We start from the raw sequence: 5996 nt of genomic DNA on the forward strand, positions 1-5996 counted from the left end.
TACATTGCTACAACCTAACTGCACTCTTTCCTGCCATTCTTTCCTGCCATGATTTGACCATGTTCTTTCATACAAGTGTTAGGGTCCAATCACAGTCTTACATACATGACTGAACATACCCTACTGTATTCCTATCCTAAGGCCTCGCCTGTCTTGGGCCTCGCCCCTATCCTGTTACTAGTGAGTCATGGAACCCGTCCAAGCTCCTACTATAAGTGAGATATCGGCCCCTGCCCACACTCACTCCATACCTATCTCGGGCCTTACCTCTGCTTGGCTACTAATGAGATATGGAACACCGTCCATACTCTGCTATTGGTGAGATACGGGACCTCGCACACACTCACCTACCTACCAGGCACATAAATGCATCACATAGACAACAAGTATTACTCAATCATGCAAAGCGCTCCTTGGGCGCCCACCCGACATTGGACCTTGGTCCTGAATATCATAATAGCGAATAGTGCCTAGGGCTAACCCCCGAGTCTTCCTACTCATAACTACATGGGCCGACATTGTGGTTGTAGACCCATTAACACAAGGGGAAACTTACCTGCACAGCTGAACTTTGCTGGTAACCCTTTGGCTGTTGTCCGACAATTCTCTGAACTGCTGCTCCACTAGCTCCCCGAGCTACCAATATCAATATATATCACTTAGATCCAAACTGAACTCTAGAAGATAACTAAGTCCACTCTTAACAAAGTCAAAGTCCTCATTAAAGTCAACCTTCCTGACTGACTCTACTCGCCGAGTCAACCCGTTGACTCGTCGAGTCCTTATACTCAGAAACTATCGCAATACGCCTCAACTCGCCGAGTCACCCAGTCAACTTGTCGAGTTCAACGATCTCTGAGTCCCATTCTATCCAACTCACTAAGTCACCACTCTACTCACTGATCTAAGTCTTAACCAGAAAAGGTTGAGGTTCTGAGATCCAACTCATCGAGTCCAAGAGCAGACTCGCCGAGTTCATGGCAATCTTCAACAGACTCGTCGAGTTGTTCTTTAACTCGTCGAGTTCCTGCCTATCTTCATACAACTCGTTGAGTCCAAGAACAGACTCACCGAGTAGCTTCAGTTTTTAATCCATACAGTGGCTTTTCGAGCCATGCAGGGGCTCCTAATTGTAGATCCACTCTTCTAAGGGCCATCCTTCACATAAAGTCACAAACTTTACGTGAAACCAAGGAGCTATAGGCTTAAAACACTCTAGGGCTAGGGTTTGAGACAAGCTAGCTTCACCAATAAAACAAAGACTGATACTTTATGGGTTTCTGGTCCAAGAAAACCCTAGATTCGAAGTTCTCTTTGCTCATAAATACACAATACACGAATTGACCTTGGAAATGGCCCAAAATGATAAAATCTAACTATGAAAGGGATCTCAATGAATATCAGCCAAGGTATGAGCTCCATGCCTTCTAATGATCTGAAATAGCACACTAACTTAGAGCCCACTTCCACTTCTTGAATCACCTAAGGTTCCTTTCTTCCTTTTTGCTTCTAAGCACCCGAATGGCAAAGAAAGCTTGAGAGTACAACAATGGAGGCTTAGGGTTTCAAGGGAGGTAAAGGGAGTGATGGAGGTTGGGGTGAAGACATGAAATGATGCATAAATAAGGCACCAAGCCCAGAAATCAGGGTTTCCCAACCCAATCCTGACTCGCCGAGTCAGTCCCTCCGACTCACCGAGTCGGTCACTTAAATACCGACACAGAACCAGCTCCAACTCTCCGATTTCACCTATGGACTCGACGAGTTGACCGCTATGACTTAGGGTTTTCCTTTCCTTTCATGGTCTTTCTAATTCTGAGTGTTACACTTACCTGTTTCAAAATCGATTTCAACCTCTTATGTACCCTCTTCTTGTCGCCTGTAAGTCAATAAGCAATTTGAGGAAGTCTGCAACTCAGGAAGTGGTTGACAAAGTGAGGCAACACAGTGGTCTATTGGTTGATCAGGTGAAATAATAACTTATTTCATGCATATTTTTTAATGTCAATAAAGTGAAATTGTCGGGATAAATGCAAATCACAACAATGTAATGGGTTTGTTGGTTTTCTTTTTTTATTTGAACAGCCAGACACTCTCCTGCAAATTCAAATGGAAGACGAAACAGCCAAGGTGTATCCTTTGCTGCCCTTAAGGACATTCTCATACATACCATGTGCATTATTAATTAGTTTATATTGATATTGTACAACTGACATGATTATTGTGTAGGATTTCCGTGTTGTTTTTGATCAAGAGTTGGGATTGATATTGAAGCTAAGAGACATGATGATTGGTTGGATACATGAAGAGTTTCAGAGCTTCCTTAGACATCTTAATGATGAGTTACTGAAACAAGAAGGTGACCCTTTATAGTAATGTAGTATTAGGTTATATAGTTAGGGAAAACCTCTTAATAACAATGTACAATCAGATACCTTTAATATCAATGTAGTACGATTTTTTTGACATGATGCTATTGGATGAAATTGATTGTTTTGGTATATATATATATATATATATATATATATATATATATATATATATATATATATATTATATTTTTATATTATGCATAAATGAGTATCGTAAAGGCACGTTGTATATGCATATTGTAAATGGTTGTTGAGGTTTATGACATGCAAATGCGTGTCATCTTCATTTATGATAGAGGCCATAATGATACGTAATGCGTGTCCTAAATGCGGGTCATAAGGTTACAACACGCAAATGTCTTTCGTCTTCCGTTATGACAGGACCTTCCTTTATACGCATTGTGTGTCGTAAATGAGCATCCTAAATGTATGTCATAACTGTGTGTCGTAAATGTGTGTTGTCTATAGACAACCCGCAAAAGCGTGTCATCTCTCGTTATGACAGGGCCTTCCTTGACACGCATTTGCGCGTCGTCTGATCGTTTTACGACACACATTGCGCATCGTAAAAGGCTATTTTTCTAGTAGTGCCCTCTAGCACATATTAAAATATTTTTTGCTTTGGGCCACCTGACATGAAAACTTCCACATGGGTCACCCATTCTATATTTTCTCTTTTTTGTGCACATTTAATCGTGGAGTTCTTACAGGATCTACTGTCCTCACAACTTTAAAATATGTTGTGACAAGGAAGGCATCCACACCCCTTATAAATAATTGTTAGTCTCATTTGTAGTCAATTTAAAGGTCATGAAGCTGAGTAGCTACATGCAACTTATTTCACATCTTTTGGGAGGGAAAACTAAGCATTCCTTATAAGTGGTGTGGGTATATTCCTTATCGCAACCTGTTTTGAAACTATGAAGGCATAAATCCCTTAGAGCTTTGTAGTTAAGCATGGTTAGGTGAGAGAAATTTCAGGATTGGTGACCCACCGAAGTTTCATATCAGGTCTTCCAAAATTAACAATATTGTGATACGTGCTAGGGATGTTATATAAGAATACTAATCACATATAATGTTAATGTAATTTTTATAAATACAAAATGATTAAAACCGTTGAAGAATAAAGTATCATTTACTTTTATTAAATACGATCTCGGTATGTAAAGTCAATAAATATACACCAATAAAAAAATATTAAATATCTTTTATATATATTTAACAATTTAATGTATATTATATTGGTTGTCAATATTCAGTTCCATAAATACGGTTAATAAATAAATATTGTATATTATACGAATACTTAACTAGATTACTATAATGTTATTACATTAGAAAAATAGTAATGGACACATTAATATTTATAGGGGAAAGAGTGTACTTCAAAATTATACACCTTAAAATAAACTGGAGTTGTTGCCATCTGAGCAACAACTCGGCATGGAAGATATTTGCAACACAGATTTTGCAAAAGGGCTAGCCCAAATTCTGTTTTACTTCAGTGAAATCTCACCGGACATGGAGTTACCTCCATATCAAAAAAAACGTCGGACACAACCTCTTTCTCCACCACCTTCTCCTTCACCGCCGTTATCTCCTTCACCATCACCTCCTCATTCACCAATTCAACTTCCTTCATCGTTACTACCTTCCTCTGCACCACCTTCCCTTCCAAAAGAAAATTTGGAGATTGATTTTGCCAAAGAATTTGAAAATATCCCGTTATGTATCATTGATCGCAATGAAATTTCAACTCAACCATCAACACCAAAAGGTTTGTCTTTGTCACAAGATTTGTAGCCGAGTGCGCTGTTGGCTCGATCATGTATGCTATGACTTGTACCCGCCCTGATGTGGCCTTTGCTTTGAGCATGGTCAGTAGGTATCAGGGGAACCCTGGTAAAGCTCATTGGACTACGCTAAAGAACATTCTCAAGTACCTGCGGAGGAATATGGATTGGATCCTTACCCTTGGTGGGAGTGATGACTTGAGAGTATTAGGGTATAGTGATGCTAGTTTTCAGACTGATAGGGATAATTTCCGCTCTTAGTCGGGCTGGGTCTTTACCTTAAATGGAAGGGCAATCTCTTAGAAGAGTTCCAAGCAGGAGACGGTGGCTGATTCGACTTATGAATCAGAGTATATAGCAGCGAGTGAAGCAGTGAAGGAGGCGATATGGCTGAAGAACTTCATTGGAGACCTTAGAGTTGTGCCAGCTATTAAGGAGCCTATGGAAATTTTCTGTGACAACAATAGTGCGGTTGCTTTAGCTAAAGAACCGAGAGATCATGGGAGATCCCGACACATTGACAGAAAATATCACTTCATAAGACACAAGATAGAAGAAGGACTCCTCGTGGAAAAGAGGATATCGTCAGATGAGAACCCTACGGATCCCCTTACAAAGGGACTGACGAGGGCTAAGCATTTTCAGCATGCGAGGCGCATCGGGCTGAGGGACGATATTAGTTTTACAGATTAGATAGATTCTCTGAAACTTGTAAAATGTAATCGAAATTTGATGATGAATAAAATTGTGATTTATTTATGAGTAAGGAGTTGCTATCATTGTCAATTATTTACAATTGTTTCAGCTTTGCATGTTTTGACTTCCAGAATAATTAATTTATTCAAACCTCCACAATTGGTCATACATCGAAAGTAGGTATGAATCAAGATTGTCATGAATTGGGTTTGTAGATGGCTAAAGGTGTTTAGACATGGCAATGGTTGCTACAATGTTCATGAGTACTCATAAGTTATGAGTATTGGAATAAACCCACGCTCACTTGTATCACTTCATGGAATTTATCTCGAGTGATCGTGAGACGGTAATATCATATAAGTCTTCAAACCTAGAGATATGAGTTGTTACCTATGAGTTGGTTGTGCATTGATTGCACGTAAACACATCAGTAACTTGATGTTATAAAACGTGCCTTTGTGTACAATTCAACAAGTAGTAGAACAAGTATATGAGTCGAAGTTTATCTGTTCCTTCTAGAAATAGAAGCGATATTTGGGCCCCTCGATGATTTTGTGTTGACCCATGTACCGGGCCCGGTCAGAACTAAATTGATGTGTTCAGTTGAGTTCTTTGTCAAACAAATCGGAAATCGAGAAACAACTGCCAGACAATAAGCAAGACATAGTTCCATGTGTTTGTCCGGCTGATATCATGAGAACAGAGGATTATATGATCACTTATCTTAAAATGGCGCTTCATAGTTCAACAGAGTTTTCGAGAGCTACGATTGCTGGTTGGTTCCTGAAGTAATAGGCAAATACAGTTATTAGACTTATCCAAGTGGGATTCTGTTGGATAAGGTGTCTAAGTCCATAACTTATTTGGTATATACTTGACCCGACCGGCATGGTCCATTTGGGTTGCATTTCATCCAAACTATTTATGGATAATTTTATGAGAGTTATACACATATTATTATTAATATATTATAACTTATAATATATTAATATGAAGTCATGTTATTTAATTAGTCTTAGTCTTAAATTAATTATGAATTAATTTAGAGATTCAAAGGAAGACTAATTAGATTGTGGGCTATTGATTTTATATGGTGTGGGCTAACACCCATTTGTTAATGGGCTAGGCTTGT

The sequence above is a fragment of the Lactuca saligna genome, chromosome 1 (genome assembly GCF_052625555.1).
Source record: "Lactuca saligna cultivar CGN05327 chromosome 1, ASM5262555v1, whole genome shotgun sequence".
In the NCBI taxonomy this organism is placed as follows: Eukaryota; Viridiplantae; Streptophyta; class Magnoliopsida; order Asterales; family Asteraceae; genus Lactuca; species Lactuca saligna.